General features: G+C 42.1%; 1 protein-coding gene across 3 annotated transcripts in view; it reads left to right on the top strand.

Annotated features, from left to right (window-relative positions):
* The first annotated feature begins 3,068 nt into the window (after positions 1 to 3,068).
* LRRC3B (leucine rich repeat containing 3B) overlaps positions 3,069 to 17,545 on the top strand; it is a 45,392-nt gene continuing 30,915 nt past the window's right edge. Inside the window, exon 1 of one of the 3 annotated variants that reach the window (XM_085051138.1) lies at positions 3,069 to 3,502. The gene's annotated coding sequence lies outside the window, so the exon portion shown is untranslated. Of the gene's footprint in view, positions 3,503 to 3,823; positions 4,042 to 17,545 lie in introns of those variants that run through there. The other 2 variants (XM_085051142.1, XM_085051139.1) reach the window with 2 other exon arrangements.

Raw genomic sequence — 17,545 nt, forward strand, 5'->3', positions numbered from 1 at the left:
TTGTGAGATTTAGCTCTTTAATGTACCTACATCTAGAATATTAATTTCATACTACTGTTGGCTATGAAAAGAATTGATCCTGTAATGAAAGGAATATTAGTCAATGGATAAAGAGAAGGTCACTCAATTTATCTCAGCACACACAGGAAGGTACTCTTTGCTGATTTTTGTAAAAAGCTATTAATGTCTGGAAGATCAAGGGAATAGATGGTACCAGATGATTCTTTAATTTAGCCATTGAAATATTTTGTTAATATTTATAAATTTTTAAGGATCTAATCCTGTGAAGTCTTGTTTATATGAATAATCCTTACTCACAAACAGTCTTCCTGAATTATGTAGGGGTTTTTGCATTAGAAAAAAGTAATTTGTGTAAAGGTCAGCTCTACTGGGCCCTTAAATATTTACAAACACTTATCAAAATTATTTTATGAGGGAAACTGAAGAACCATCTGGTATCCCCAGTTTTTTTATGCCCCCTCATTTTCCTGACTATGTGTAGAAGTCAGCAAATATTAGCATTTTCTTTCTTATGTGAGGACACCCAAATTACCTTTTCCTTACCCTTAAAACTTTTACTCCTTCCTAGCAGAGGACTAATCCTTTCACTTCTACTCATGTAAAATGGACAGGAGATGCCAGTAAGCCAGTCAGCAAATCTGCTAGTGGGTTTGTTCAAGGACCAAAGTTTCTTTCACCTAGAATAATAATAATATAGTCTTTCTACTGCACACAACCACCATGAGTATCAGCAGTATTTCAGTTCTTAAAAATCTGTGACATTTGTAACAGCAAGTAGCTGTGCATCCCTTTACAGTAATTTTCCCCAGAAAAAGTACTTTATTCTCCTTTCTAGAGCTATACTAAACCCCTGCTCTTCAACTGAAGTTGTAGATGCTTAGCTGCTCTCAGCAGTGAGTCTTTGAATACAAATCTGCAAACCAGCTACACACGTGCAGCTAGTCAAAAAACTTTTTATAAGGTTCAATTTCCACGAAAAAAACCAAGTATTTCTATCTTTTTGTGAACTTCCATTTTCCTTGTCAATTACACTTAAATCATTAGGATAAATAACATCATGGCTAATGCAGTAAATTAAGTTATGCATGATTTACTAAGATCAGTCTTATATTGTTGTGACAGTTAACTATGCAAATAGCTCATTCCACAAAGTACCACTAGAGGTTCAATTTCAAAGAGAAATCATTGTGTTTTCATCTATTTTTTTAGTGTTGAGCCAAATAAAAAGCAAATCTCTCAATTCATTTTTTTTTAATTGAGAAGAATTTAACAACATCAAGTCACTTCAAGGAGGTTTGCAATGCTTGTCATGTGGTGTATTGCAGGGGTGAGCAACCAAGTTCATCCAGTCTGAGTGCTATACCCAGTTGTCATATACCTTTATACTGAATAGTAAAAATATGAACAGAAGCTGTATTTGTATTGTAAAGGACCACTGCACATTAGATTTTGGGTCTGGGTTATCAACGATTAATATTTTTCTACTTCCTTTAAATGAATTGGAGTAGGTTTCAGCTAAAGGAATAAAACTCATAAAGCCTGAAAATTGTTTCCCATTGCAAATAATACAGGGCTGGCAGTGCAGTCTTGGCTTCTTCAGTCAGTTTCATCCGCTTTGTGACACGATCAAACACACTGCAAAAAGAAATGCATGCTCATGTACTATGTTTTTACTTTTTAACTGATTATGTCTTTAAAGCTGGGTTGAGTCAGTCAGTGTGAGAAATGTGTAAGGAACTCATGAAAATTATTTTTATCAAGTTTCTTTTTATATTTGTTATTTTCTCTTATAAGAATGTAAAATGATAGACATACATATAAGTGTTCATGAGCCAATTTGCAAATATTCTTAGGAGGCAAAAGAGCAGGTTTTGATGTAGTACAATGGCCTGGTCCTGTATTATCTTGATAACATGATTCAGGTAGCTTACTTAGGGAGGTAAATATTTACTTGGGTAGAAACTCACAGGACTGAGGTTTCATGATGAAAAATGACATTTGGCAATGTATTAATTGCATGCTTTTCCTTTGTCCCCTCTTCCCTCAAAGGACCACCTGTCTCTGGCCATAGCACTGGTCCTGCTGACCTAGAAGTTTCTTTTTCACAATGGCCTCTTATGTAGATAAAAAGGTTTTGTATAGTTAGAGACAAAAAAAAAAAAAACCAAAAAACCAAAAAAAACCCCACCAACAAAAAAAAAAAACAACAAAACCAAAACCCAACCAACCAACCAAAACCAAAAAAAACCCGCCCACAGGAAATCAACGCCAATTCATTTTCTGTTCCATGCCGCATCTTAGGCAGCTTTTCACCTTAGAACAAACCAGCTAAGATGGATCTTTCTAAAACCTGTCTACCCAGGTGCTCTCAGCTGGAGACAGGCAACAAAATTCTTTGTTGCATGAAGTGAATAGAAAGTTTACTTTGCAGAGCCAGAGTAAAAAAGGGCACAACAGAGAATGAAGGTTTGAGTGAGAGAGGAAACCAACTGGTGATGTTTCTTAAAAGTCTGGGTTATGACAGTCAATGCAACTGCTGCAACACAGCACATTTCAGAGAAGCACCTCTTCGAGAATAAAGTCACCCTCGCAAGAACCGTGATAAACCCGAAGCAGGATCTGAGTAACTGGATCATCACAAAAGGTTGGTGAGGTTGAGCACAGCGCAGGTTCAGCCATCGTAGCTAGTATTAAACATTGGCAATGACAGCTGTTCACTACGATGGGCAAAACAATTAACCTCATTCGTATTTTGCTGGGGAACCTGGTGGGCACTGGGGGAAGCAGAAGCACCCTCCGAAGGCACCCACGGTGCTCTCGACAGGCAGGGCTCCCTCTCCGTCGGCCCCGGCGCGGGCAGCCCCGACCCTGCCCCTAAAGCCGAAGGGTGAGAACCACAGCCAGCCCCGGGCGGGAGACGGGCAGCACCTCCCCGCTGCGCGGTGGGAGCGAGAGGGAGGTCTCCTCCTTCTCTCCCTCCCCGCCCCGCTCTCTCCTCCCTCCCAGCCCGCCTGCCTCCGTGCCTGCAGCCGCAGCGCAGGGCAGAAGGAGCGGCGGCGCGGCAGGCACAGCCTCCCGGCGGGCGCCCGGCGGAGGCAGCAGGGCGGGCGGGCGTTGGCTGCGCTCGGGCCCCGCCGCCCCGGCCGCAGGCTCCGCCCGTCGCTCCCATGGCGCGGCGGCTCCGCGCCAGGTGAGCAGCGCTGCCTGTTGCGCCGAGCGGAGCGGAGCGGAGCAGCCGGGGCCACACGCCGAGAAGTTTTGCGGGAAGGCGCCGCGATCTGAGTTGCGGCTCCCCGCAGGTGCTGGGCGGGGGGCGGCAGCGCCGGGAGGAAACTCGACGGGAGGGAGCGGGGGGAAGGCGATCAGCGCTGCTGCCTCCGAGGGGCTACCGCCGTGCCGTGCCACCTCGCCCGGCACCGACCGGCGAGGGCCAGCGGAGATACTCCCTCCCCCAGCCCGTGCTGGCGAACCTCCGGTGTCCGTGAGTGCTGGGGGTGACGGGGTCGGGCTTCTGCCGAGGCAGCGGGAGATGGGGAGGGAATCCAGAGGCGGAGGCTGCGGGAAGGGGGCTGACAGCCCCTCGCTTGGAAGCAGGCGAGGGATTTGAGAGCCGCGGCCCCCGATCCCGTACCGGAGCGACATCCGAAAAGTGGGGGTAGGAAATAAAGCGCCCCTGCCATCCGTGTGTGTTCCCGGGGTGCCCGGCCGCTGTCCCTCCCCGGCCGTGTGCTGCCGGAGGTCGGTCGCGCTGCCCAGCGTGCGGGCGGCGGCCGGAGCGCCGAGCGGGGCTGCCGGGGAAAGGGGGCGGCGCAGGCGGGGACGCGTGGGAAGACAGCGTGTGTGTTGCCGTAGGATTTTTCCACTTTGAGACCTACCAGGACCAGTTGCTACGGTTCGGGCGGCCGTGGCTGCGATGCGGGTGGAGGGAGGAAGAGGGCATCTCCCTCCGAACGCGAGCAACAAATGGCAGCGGCGGGCGGCAGGCGGGCTGCAGGGCAGCGGCGGTGTTGCTGCGCCCAGGTGAGCGGCGCCGCCCCCGCTGCCCGCGGAGGCACCGGGCGGGACCGGAGCGGGTGGTGCTGGAGCTGCCCCGGAGCGGTAGCGGGGTGCGGGATGCCCCCGGCCCGGGGCAGGAATGGGGGATCGGGGATCCCGCGGCCGCGGGGGGCTCCGTGCGACCCAGCACCCCGGGCGGGACACGGCCGCGACCTCGGAGCCCGCACGGAAACGCCGTGATCTCTTGCAGAAAGCGGATACTGTGTGTCTGTGGGAGCCGCGGGCTCTTCTCTCGCCTTTCTGGCAAGCTACATGTCTAGAATTTCCCTCGCCAAAAATTTGGAAAATGCCTCTGATGTGCCGGCGAGAATTCTTTCCTTCTTGGCTTCTGCCTTTAAAAATTAGGAGATTTTAGAGTATCGGTTAGAAAACGTGAAAGTGATTCAGGCTGCAGGTTATCGCCCAGCCTTTCTGATTGTCCCTAGACAGCAGAAACGGTGTGATTATAGGAAGAAAACAGCCAAATAACTTGAAAAGCATAAATAGATCAACTACTTAATGAGTTAGAATGAAAACCAGGCAAACAACATTTAGTGCTCTCTTCAGAGAAGTAATCTTAGAGGTATTTACACAGATATGAAAATGACATACTAAACTAATGCTTTTGAGATTATTGCAATTACTTAAAATATAGTAGCCATGAGAAAATGTTATGGATTTGGCAAGGAAATGAAAATGACCATTTTTCCAGCTGAAAACTCTGACTGGGATATCCTTTTCTGAATATCAAAAAAGACCTGTCGAAAATTTCTTCTTGTAACCTGTCTAATAATTTGTATGTTTAAACTGAAAGATGTGCGTCACGCCCTACTGAACTCGGTAGCTTGAAGGCTTTGACATAGAGCACCACAGTGTTCAAATGGCTTACCTATTGATATTATTCTTAGTAATTTGATTGAAAAGGATAGGTGTCTAGTTTGGTTTAGAGGGAAAGAAAATAATCTGTAGAATGAACTAAATTTGCAAAACCTTTACTATGTTCAGAGTCTAATTTTCTAGTTTAGTTTCTAAATAGTAAAATTGCCCAGAATTAATCATAACTGTGATTGCAGCAGCCCTTGCTTGTGCAAGTTGCCTGGTTTTCTGTGTGATTACTTCTGCAGGTAATACTCTGGTGACTCAAGATAGCAGGTTCAGGCCCATGGTCAGAGAGTTTCAGTATGCAAGACTGCCTAAGGTTGTGCCCATTGGTGCTAATGAGATGGACTTCGGTAAGAGAAGAATGTGAGGTTAAGTCCAGATCTCTTGCATTTATTCAGCTATTGCTGGCTGGGTCACTGAACCCTGGTCTTGTCTTCCCCTGAGGTCTGCTGTAAAATTTGCACTGACTTGAGTCCAGCCAAAATAAGCTTCTCCTGTGTGATTGTAGTCTTCAATTGCCTTAGGGTGAGTTGAAGCTGCTGAGTGTCTTGGAGCTCAGGGCCTGAGTGAATGAGGCTTGCACCTGCAACTATCAAGAATCAATGTGTTTTGCCTCAAATGTGGGATTAAGTGAAAAAGAAGTATCATTTAATAGGCATATAAGTCTGTGCTCTGGATCCAGTCCTGAGCTAATAAAGTCCATGAAAGCTTTGCCATATATAAATGGAATAGCAAGACTTAAGGGTACAGGTGTGATTTGTCTTTTCCATGTGCTTCATGGGTCCATATTTCAAATCTTTTGGGAGATAGGAAATTATTCCTGCTCGCACTGAATCAGCATTGGAGTAACTAGAGTAAGAGAGCAAGTGCATGATATGTCAGCTAAAGAAATATCCTCCTGGCAGGAGAACTGGAATTTATAAAATTCAACTGTATTCAGAAGTGCTAACTCAAGAGTCTAAAGCCAGAGAAAATGTATTGCTTCATTTCAAAAGCACCTTTAGATGTTCAGTTAAATAATAAGGTACTTCTGAGTCTTGCTTTTAGGGATATTTCCTGTCACTTCACTAGGAATATTTATGAGAGGGATACATGGCTCACTCACAGGAAGATTTTAAACTTTTTAATGAAGTGGATGATTTTAACAAGAAGGAATATGGGAAGAAATACTTGTTATTGTCACTTCAGTTAATCAGAAGATGAACTAAGGAAGGTACTTCCTCTCAGAGTAGAATACGGCATTTGTGATGACTTACAGGATTTGCATGTAACTACTGTCCTTGTTGTCATCTGCATGCAGTGCTCATTAGAGAATGCAAATTAAATTAGTGTTCTGTGGCTAGCAAAATAATAGCCCTAATTTTGCTTCATTCAGTAAAGTTCATTCAGAAACGCAGAGAAAACTCTTGTGAAGCAGTTTAGAAACTTAAAATAATGTTAAACAGGACCTTATTTCAAAATTACGGTGTTTTGAACCAGGAATAAGTTCTTTGAATTCACAGAACACATAGCATTTACTTTGGCCTGTTTGGCCAAGCATTTTAAAATTAGTATTTTATTTACTGAAAGTAACCTCCAGAAAGTGCAATTTTGGTAGAGCACTTCAGTACTGGTATGAATCAAATGTCAGTATGTCTACAGAAAGTATAGGCAAAAAGGATGTAGGGATTTCTCAGCACCTTCAATAAGTATTTTTAAAGGGATAACAACCTGTGAATACATGCATGAGCAGGGTATATCTTCTGCTCTTAAATCCAGTGTGCTGTGGGTGAAGTAGCACCAAATTTAGAGTAGTTATGGGGAGTTTAATCTCTGGTTTTAGTTTCACTCCAGCTCTATTCATAAGTAGTTTCTGTGCTTCCGTCATTCTGGCGCAGTTTGTTTGTCTGGATGTATAGCGGGCTTGTGGGTGCATCCCAGAGGGAAAAAGAGTGTGATGTGGTATTGGTTTTACTCACTGCTTCCTCAGAGCTCATGGTTCAGATAAACAATTGCTGTAGAGCCCACTGTGGAGGAGGATCTCATTATTTCACAGTGCCTCAAGATGCATGATCCTGCTTCATGGAGACTTCTGTGGGTATCTGGTGTTCATGTCTGTACTCGCCATTGATGCCAATGGACTGATCAGACGTATCCCAAAAGACTGGTCAGTGCCTCTATCCAGCATAGTTTAAACTTGGAAATGTAAACGCAATGCTTACTGAGCAACAAAGTACCTTTTATTCATCTCTCCCTGGATATTTAAATGCTCCGCTGAGGACCTTCAGCAAGCAGACCTTTTTTAAAAACTGACTTAGTTCTGACTGGTTTCCACAATGGACATGGAGAAATCCTTTCACCATAAGGATTATCCCTGCTCCTTAGCTCTCTTTTCCATCACCAAGGAAAAGGCAATGGTTGCTGAATTAAAATGGCGTTGCTTTCTCTGGAGGGTATGAACTTCTGTAGGGATGAAAAAAAGAGAGGTAGACACATGGGAACAGATGAAGAAGTCCAGATGCCCTTGAAATTGGGGAGAAGTAGATGACAACAGGGAGAAAGCAGTGGCTGATCTGAGTAGTTTGACTCTCGAAGTTGAGGTGATCAGGGCAGTACCATAGCCCTCTGGCTCTGCTCCGTGCAGTGCCATGGATTTGTCATGGGCTTGCCATAGACCTTCAGAAGAGATGTATTGGTTGATTTCAGTGGGACTAGAAACCTTGTTGTAGAATCAAATTTAGCTTTTTGTATCTCAGCTCCATTGACAGAAAGGAGATGAAAAATGCCTCTTGAGGAAATGGGACTGGTAAAAGGCCTTTTCAGAGATACATTGAGCTGGGTAATCAGACATTTTACTTAAACAGAGATGAAAATTAGCACTACAGATCTTGATGTACTTGATTAAGGCTTACCTCTGCTTTGCAGGGTCAATTCAACTAGCTAGTGTGTGTGTTTTAAATGAATTTGGCATTTCCTTAATAGCAGTTTCATAAAGCTGCTAACTTATCCTTTGAGAAGAAGAAAAAAATTAATCTCTGCTTGCCAAATAGTACTATAAAGCTATGCTAATAAGAAAAAATGAAAGGTGACAGAAGTGAGTGACAACACATAAATGGGATGCTAGTCTGGCTTGGAAGCAGGAAAGCAAATGGAGACTATTTAATTATTTAAGGAACAATAAATGAAAGTCCAGTTCTCAAGTGACAGTAAAAGGAGAGACAAACAGAATTTTAAAAAGTTAGGAAAGGGACACAATGCATAAAGAGAGTAGAAGGTGGACAGGAAGGGACCAGAGGGTCAGGGAATGGACTTAAAATTTCTGTGGAATTTCCAGTTGGAAAATATTACCTGTATATTGTGGTGCTGACAGAACAGCCAGTATTTTACTCAGATTGTGGAGGTTTGACACACAGAGCTCTCCTGGGGGGTCACTTCGTGTTCCCACTTCATCCTCTGGATGCGCAACCTCATTTAATAGGGCATGTGCTTTTAAAGGTAGCATGTCTTAGGTGTTGGGCTGTCTTAAGAGGTTTACTGTGTGGATGTTGTTGGTTTTAATGAATGTTGTTGGTTTTAATGGTGCTATCGTTTATTTCTGTCAAAGTTGCTTCCTTCACCACATCATAGCATTGATTTTAAAGGGAGTATTTTTTTTGCAGTTACCAAAACTGGGTTACACACTTTTGCAGCTGTATTCACTAAAGGTACTTTGTATGTCTAGACATAAGTATTCAGCATTTCATTTGAAATGTTTAATATGCTTGCACTAGGAGTTAGTGGGATATATGAAAAGCATGTGGGGGCCATTCCCCTCATGTGGATTACAAATATGTATTGTTCTGCATGAAGCAGAATTTGCTTCATGCAAAGTATTCTTGTAATACTTACAAAGTATACATTTTTATGTGCATGTGAATAATTTGTAGCAGAAGGTGTTCCTTTGGACAATTCAAATGAGTCTATGGTGTTTGCCATTGTAAAGGTACTATAATTAGAAGAAGGAAAAGCAGTGGGTGAAAAGTGTTGAGTTCCTGCTAGTACTCCCTCACCTTTAAGAGCAGAGACAAATACTTCTTTCCCTTTAAAGAGTAACTGCAGCAAAATTTTGTATGAAATTGCTTGCTAGGTCATATATGGTTAAGCAAGCAATGGTGATTATATATCTTAGGGATGAAACTTCATCTTATCACCATTAAAACCAAAATAAATTTAAGTAATGGGTTTTTTTAATTCTTGACTTTTTAACCCATCTGTATTCTGTGTTTGGTAATGTAAAGAGGTACAATCTCTTCAGACTTCCATTTCAATTATTTTTATTCTTCACACAGCAATATTTGTATATTGTTTTCGATACACTCCTTAAAAAAAAAGGCAAAAAAAGCAACAAAAACCCCAGAAAAGCTTTTCTTACACTTCTAAAAACACTTCTGTAATTCCTTTTTTCACTCTGAAGATTTATTTGGAAATGCTGATACTCTGTTTTACTTAGCTCCATCTAGGCAAAAAATGGTATTTGCCAGGAACAAAAATCATAGAATCATCAGTATGTGCAAATATAGGAGTTGCAGAAGAGGTAAAGTCCCCAGTGGAGGAGACTGTTCACAAGGCTGGAAATGGGTAAATCCAGGGGTCATCTATATAGTAAATCTTGCTAGAGCTGGGCTTGATTTTGTTGGGTTTTTTTCCTAGATGTACTTTAAATGGTCTTTAAAATTTATCTTGATTCTTATGTTTTATTAAGTGTAATTATTATTATTAGTGTCAAAACAGTGACCCTCAGTTCTTTTCTCCTGAAATGGAATTAACAGGGTAATTCTGCCATTGCAACCTTCAAATAGCGTGATAGTGTTTCTAAACGTCCTTTTTGCCCTTGTTTTCAGCTTTGTTGACACCAAGTCATTGAGATGAGAATTGGTGACTTTTGAACAGTCTATTTTTACAAAGATTGTAGTAGAGTATTAGTGTTAATGAATATGTGTCAGTCCCAGTCTACACAAGCACTAAAAGGGAAGGCATGTATCGTAGGAGATCTGCTTCTAAGTACTCATTTTCGGGTGTTGTTGTTCCCTGGGTGTGCCTGGTCCTGTTCTGTAGGTGGGAGGACCAATCATCCCTCTGCTGCTGCAAGGACATCTCCTCTTTTTTAAAGCTGAGAGATTCCAAACTGGAACCTTTTTCAAAGGAATGGTTGACACCATGTTATAAAATGAGATACGAGTGGGAAATTTTTGTTTTCTAGGATCTTCTAACTTAGAGTGAGAAAACTCCTCAAAGTTCAGATCACAGTATTTCTCAGTCCTTTAACTGTCACTTCGCACACACTGCGTATAACCAAAGCACACAATTCAAATAGAATAAGAACATCTCAGCTTTGACTGAAAAGCAGCACATGGATGACAGCATGCAGTCCAGGTAATCCTTTCTTTCCCTGTGAGATGTATTGAGGTTGCATAGCTGACATGTCCTGTCCCTATACACCAGATTTGCGATCCCATTCTTGGTTATAAGCAAGACTGTTGTTATTGAAAGGTTAATAATTCATGTTCAGAAAATGTATTGGTAATTTTCTATTTCCAGAATCTTCAGAGGTTTTGCCCTTTGACAGAAAACATTGTATATATATTCTTCTCATCATTTTAATCAATTCCTTCATATGCTTATATGTCTCTGTTGCATTGTGGGTATTAGGAATAAATTCTTGACTGATAGGCTTATCAAGCATTTGAACAGGTGTTTGAGTCACCATCCTTGTGGGTTTTTAGAAGATGCATAGATAAGGCACTTAGGGACATGGTTTAGTGGTGGACTTGGCAGTGCTGAGTTAACAGTTGGACTCAAAGATCTTTTCCAACATAAATGATTCTGTGATTCTATAAATACTTATTTTGCTAGAGTGGGACTTGACAGGATTTAGATGTGCAAGAAACTTAAATCTTTGGCTCAGGAAACAATCCTGATGGATACAAATGGTATTTCAATAACAGTCGATCCAAAAATGTTTCTTGCAAAGCGACAGGACTGTTCTTCTTGCCAGTCATGGCAGGTGCTCCATCTGTACAAATACCACCTAATTTGAACGATTCAAGCTTAACTTTTTTTTTCCCACTATCTGCCACATTGTCAACAAATTTTCCTCTCTTCTTTAAACAAGTGTGAGGCAGTGGTGTGGAACAAAATGGACAGAGGCAAACCAATTACTTAATTATAGTAGATTTTTTGACACATTGAAAAACAACAGTCAACTGTGCAGTGTCAGTAGCATTGCAACTTCCCTTGGTTGTGAGCAAAAAAGAAAAAAATCTGCTGGAATCTGTTAAAAATTGAAATGCATGCTGTTGTGTTGTCTAATGCCATCTCAGCCCTTCCCATTGTCATGCTGTGTGAACAACTATGAACCTATCAGCTGTGTGCTGTTCTTTCAGCCTGGTTTGTGCAGCAATAAGTGATGTACCCTCTTGTATTCAGGCTTTGTTGTCTGAGAACAGCCCCTTCTCACAAGCTTACCATAGGGATATTTGCTATTACACCTTTGTCACTGATTTCAGCTCACAAATGTGTATTTATTTTTTCCATGTAAAAGGCTGTCATGCTGGGGATCATTCTTGAAATGAAATCTGACCACAGGTCAGATCCAATAAAATATATTTTACATTACTTTCAGGATTAGTTTATATAAAAGTACCATTCCAATTTGGATTTTCCATGTGACAGTATGACCACAAACATACTTCTACAGACCCTGTCCTTTCTCCAAAGAACTTCCCTGAGAGAAACAATCTCTGTGCAGTGTCAACTCCATGCACTGTCATCTTAAATGCATGACTTGGCAAACAATGCTTTGATGATAAGTAAATGGATTTTAAAATCTTGTGGACATTGAGTTAACTGGGAAATCATTAGAAAAGCATAAGGTGAGTGAGGACCCTGCAGGTTGCACAGGTCCTTTATTTTCCGGCTGCTGTGGAGTTGCAGAGAAGGTGTTCTGTGGGCTCCCAAAAGGAGTCTTGTTGTCTGGAGTTAGTGTGTCTTGGTTCTTGTTTCATAGAAGCAATTTTTAATCTGTCAGCTAAGACTGCTAGTTTTAAATTCTGATTCTTGAAGCTGTGGATTGCAGCTTTGAATACTGAGTAAATGTCTGGGCATCTGCAAAGGGAGACTAAAATATTATCAGGCTTGGAGAGCAGTTCTTTGTTAATGTAAAGCATTGGTGAGCTAGGGGCTGATTCTGTAACCTCATGTGTTTGTCCATTCACTTGGCTGCTCCAAGTTGCCTCCTCTATTTCCTATGCATCCACAGTTTCCCCAAATAATTTTTTTAAATTGTATTGTTGCCTTTCTTCTAAAAATATTTAAGGCAAGGGGTTAGACTTTTTAATTTATAAATACTGGTATTGTAGTAGAATTGACATTTTTGTAAATGTAAATGTGATGTGTGCATGAGGAGCTAATGTGGCTCTGAAAGCATTTGGTCTCAGACTTTCTGACATTGTTTCTGCATTTTGGACCAGTCAGTTGCAGGTAAAGGGCACTGACAGGGTAACATTTTAGTGACTTTAAATACCACAGCTGATAGAGAAAGATTGAATTCTTAAGGATCAGCTATCAGGGAAGTGCACTTCAGTGTTGCCATCTAGGGAAAAAAAAAAAAAAAAAGCATGTTTGTTTTTAATTACAGATACTGAGCTTGTTGTGGTCAGTTGATGCAGAGGTGGGCTGACTGCAGAGGTGGGAGGTTTGTGGTAGTGAAAATTGGAGCTTGGTGAGAGGTGGACTTCTTGCTCTCACTGATACTACTTGGGTTCACTGTCTTCACTCATACACATGACTGTTCTTGGAGTTACCTAGCAGCATTTTGGATGGAAGAGTTGCTCCTGGAAACAGTTTCAATCTGAGAAATTAGCTATAATCTTTGACCCTTTTCTGGTATAACTTAGACTAGATGGTTTTATTTGACAACTTAATAGTTGTACTGAAGCTGCCTCTAAAAATATTTTGCACTTGATCTTTATTCGTCTTGAATATATTACTTTTTCAAATGAATTTTTATAGTTCTTACAAAATAAAGGATGAACCTTGTAAAAGGAAATTAAAAGTGGGTGATCTGTGTCTTCACTTCCAAAACAAATGCAGTATAAATAATTACATTCTTTTCAACATTTTCATACCAGAATGGGGAAAAAAAAGAAAGTGCATCTGTGTAAACCTTCTGAAACCTGTTTCCTGTGCCTCAGCTTGTACTTCAGGTTAGAGAAAAGCACTGTATTCCTCAGATGCGATAAGGAGAATATTGCTATTCACTGATTGTGGCAACAAGCAAAGAAAACACTGGGCTGAATGTCAGGTGCCCCACAGGGTGACAGCAGCAGTGGGGCTGGGGTCTCAGTGCCAGTCTTGCAGAAGGATGTGAGTGTTCACAGGCTCCTGTGAACCTCCTCACCACAAGGACAGGGGGTACGTATGGCCACCTCTGACCACAGCTTTGGGGTGCATCTCTTTTCCTTAGGGGCTCTGTGGGACATTGCAAAGTTCACCGTGCATCCTTATGCTGTGCTGTAATTCCCCATAATGGCGAAAGCCTTTAATTTTTCATTAGGGATTTGACCCTTGGTTCATTTGAAGGGTGAACTTGATTTCCTTGCCCCTACAGAAAAAAACCCAAACAAACAAACTAAGCAAAAGCACCAGCCACTGTCAGTACTAATTCATCAGATGTGACGGGGTTGGTGTTCTTCAGCTTGGGTTGCGTGTCAGGATTTAGGGAAGATGGAATGAGAGGGAAGTGCTGTCTCTAAAGAGCTGGCAAGGATAAAATACCTGTGTAAGAAGGCTCATCTGAAGAGATGAAGGGCAGAAAGATCAGAACCTGCAGAAACATTTCCTTTTGGGTTTGTACTTCTGGCGAGAGGTAAAAGATAAAACACACCATTAATACTACAGCATGTCTTTGCTAAGCCTACAACTGCTTTCTTGGCAATCCCAGTGGAGGCATTTTGCTGGGCCCTGGGAAAATGAGCATTTTGAACATGCACAGGTTGTGAGGATTCGTCAAGGCTGAGGCATGATCACTGGTGCAAAGGGCAAGTCACAGAGCTCCTAATGCATCCAGGGAGGCATCTCAGACTGGAGCTCAGTCTCTGGGCTCACAGCTGTCAGCAATGGTGGGCATCCCTTAAAAGTCTCTTCAAGAGCTGGGCTTTTCTACAAAAGCAGTTTCTTTATAGGATGGGTGGCTGGTCCAGGGTGAAAAAGGAAAGACAGCAAATTTTTAGTAGCTGCTACCATCAAATTTAGTTACACTTACTGCACTCTAAAATACCAGTTTGACTGTTGACATAAATATTGTCAGTGCAAGTTGAGGGAGTTTTAAATTGCTGTTGTTTTCAAAAGGCCTTCAAGGTTGCCATTGAGGACTGCAGGAGGACTTTTCCAAAACCTTACTGGGCAAAAGTGATGAATTCTTTTTCCTTAGTGAGTGGCATGGTATAGGAGAGGATGGGCAGATAAGATTTCAGTGTTTTCAGCATTGGTTGAAGGGAGTCCCCATGTGACATTTTGCAGTATGGGTTTGTGTTTTCTAACTTGCCAGGCATTTCTCCTTTGTTTTGTTTCCCCAGTACTTTTAAAACCTTGTTGTGATTTTCGTCTGAACCAAAGTAATGCTTAAAGAGCAAAGTCCATTAGAGATGTTGGTACGACAAAGAAAGAAATTCTTAGGAAAGGTTTAGGAGATCTGAAATGGGAAGTGAATAGGTTTTTTCCTTTCTCGGGGAAAATGGTAATTCTAAATAAGAAGGTAAAGTGTTCTCAGGTGACAGAAGAGTCTTCAAAAGGCTTAAACAAGAACATCTCTGCATTTCCCAATCAAGGGGGGAAATATGTTACAATAAAACATAGAACTGTAAGAAGTTAATAAAAAGTAAATGTGTAATTTTACTTCAAAGTATTTTGATGCTAATCAGAATCTTTATAGTCCCTAAACTTTCTAGTTTGGTTTTTTTTTTTTCCTGCTGTCTTCCCTTTTCATTGCTGCTGCTCTCAGAAAAAGCTGCTTTCCCCTCTCTTTGAGATGTCAGCTACACAGGACTCTTCCCATGCACCAACTTGACACACTTTATGTAGGCTAAGGGTTGAATGAAGCAGGGAAGCAAAAGTCTTTCAGTGCAGGTGCCTGGAGCTGGCCTTCCTCTGCCCTTGCTGGAGCTGATGGATGGGTTTGCTGGGGAAGAAGCTGGGTTTTTAGGAGGAGGAGAAGAAACCACGGGAATGTGCCTAGATTCTGACCTGAGACTGGGGTTGTACACAGGTTGTGTTTAGATTGATATTTGGTTTGGAAAAATCAGTACTGTGGATTTATATCTATTTTTTTGCTTGAGAATCACTCATATTTAAAGACTTCAGGTAAAATCTGAGCTTGGTGGAGTTGCTTTGATTTATGTGGGTGTTAGGCATAGTAGATTTATGTCCATAATGTGCATGCTGTCTCAGCTTTTTACAGACTTATGCAAAATCATAATGAAAACACCTTGAGAATGGATATTATTTGTACTGATTTGAACACAGCATATTTCTAGATGGGAAGTGAGTTATTGTTCCTAACTTGCAATATAAAAATACTTGAAATTACTGTTTCTGGGACTTTAGTATTATCTATTGAATTCCTATCTACCCTTGTCATCTGACAGGCTACTAAAACAAGATTCTGCTCGAAATGATAGAAGTGACAGTCATACAATGCATTTCATTCCTGCTGAGCCCTGCTATATAGTTAGTCTAGGGAGATTTGGATCTTGCTTCAGTCATTCAAGGGCAGTCCTTTGGAAGCAATTTGCAGAATATGTAATTGTGCCCATAAATCCCTTGCTCCCCTCTGCAAATAGGGTAGAATTTCTGTAGCAACCCTACTGGGTTGAGGAAGCAGCATTTTTCTCTGGTTTTCTGGCTGGTTCCCTCCTTTTTCAAACCCCAGCAGTTCTGGTGAATTCCCTCTGCCACTGGCCATGCTTTCCTTCCTCTGCAGTGTTGTTGCATAGAATTGCTTCTGTGTTCTGTCAGTGTTTGACCCCTTTCAGCTGGTGGTGAATCGAAGAAATCATGTGTATGGACACCCAAACTCTGCCCTTAGCTCCACTTGTGAAAACCTGTGGCGTTATACGGTTGGCTTGGAAAGGCTTAAGAAATCCCATGAGATCCACTCCGCTGAAAGTCGCTCTGCACATGTTAGACAGGGCTGTTGGTTTTGTTCTAGTACATTTTACTTTAAAGCTCTACCTGAGCTGCAGTTGATGATACTGTTTCTTAACATTGAAAAAGGGACAGATTTGGAGTATGAGATGTGTGGTGCTGTCAGTGGACTTTGTCACTGAAACTGTCGTAGCTGGGTGCCACGGCAGCGTCTGTGCTGTGAGAAGGATGTGCTCAGTGGGCTTCTGCTTCCTGGCAGCGTTTGAGCCACTGGTCACCATGCACCCATCCTCCTCAGCGGCCCTGGTTCTTTCCCAAAGGAGACCAGGCTATGTGCTAGCAGTGATGCCTAGCACCCTGGGGCATTTTGGTGATGCTGGTCTTGCGGCACAGTGAGTCGCAGGCAGCAGAGGATGTTTCTTCTGGGCCAAGAAAACTGTGTTTAGGTCTGACATGTTCCTAGCATCATCCAGTGTGGAGGAAGCAGAGGGCTGAGGAGCCCCTTTGGTCTTCAGGCTCTGGAGAAGCTCTGGGGACTGGCCTGTGGTGGTGTAGCTGGGTGTCCTGTGACTGTGGAACAGAGTGTGCATGGAGATGTGTTGGTGTATGGATGGACCCATATCTGCTTCATGTTTAGTGCAGAACCACAGGAAAGAATAACGTTCAGCCTGTAGGCAGATGCTGTACTGACACAGTATCTTTGACTCATGCTGATCTTTGCCAGTGTGGAGGATACTTCATGCAGCTGGTCCACAAATAACGAAAGAGCTTGAATAGTTGTATAATTCTTTTTAAAAGTGTTGCAGTGATAGACCTGAGCAGATTAAAGTTGCAGTCAAAAAAGCCCTGCAGTCATTTTAGAATTAAAGTCATTTACTTTAATTCTTGGTTTCTGTGTCTTGTGATCCTATGGAGACAAGAAGACAAATTATGAGATGTGAGGAAGGTAAGCAGAAGATACGATGAGAGGTATTACACACACCTCCAGGAGTGTTGTTAGGTATTTTTATCTACTTCTGATTTTTGGAAAATTTTCAAAAAGAAGAATTCTATGTATTTTTTTTCCTGACTGAATGGAAATATTGCCATTGGTTAATATAGAAAGCAAGTCAGAAATACCAGAATTACATGTAAATTATTTATGTGTCCAGTTTGTTGTTGTGAAGGGAGAAACAGGGATCTTAAATGCTGTTAACTACTGGGGTTTTTATTTCAGTGACTATGGTTGTAGCTGCAGGCCATGTAGCCTCCAGAGGTGATCTAGTGCCATGCAGTTCAGGGGCCCTTCTGGAAGGGAGGAGGGAATGTGCAAAATTCTCATTGCTGAGTAGTCAGGTTGCATCTAGATGTTTTGTCATGTTAGCAGAGAAAAGTGATGTTTTTCCATCAAGTCATGAAGATTAAAAGCTTTATTTATATTTCTTCTGGTATGTCCAGAGCAGAAAAA

The sequence above is a fragment of the Lichenostomus cassidix genome, chromosome 2 (genome assembly GCF_008360975.1).
Source record: "Lichenostomus cassidix isolate B80296 chromosome 2, HeHo_3.0, whole genome shotgun sequence".
Taxonomy (NCBI): domain Eukaryota; kingdom Metazoa; phylum Chordata; class Aves; order Passeriformes; family Meliphagidae; genus Lichenostomus; species Lichenostomus cassidix.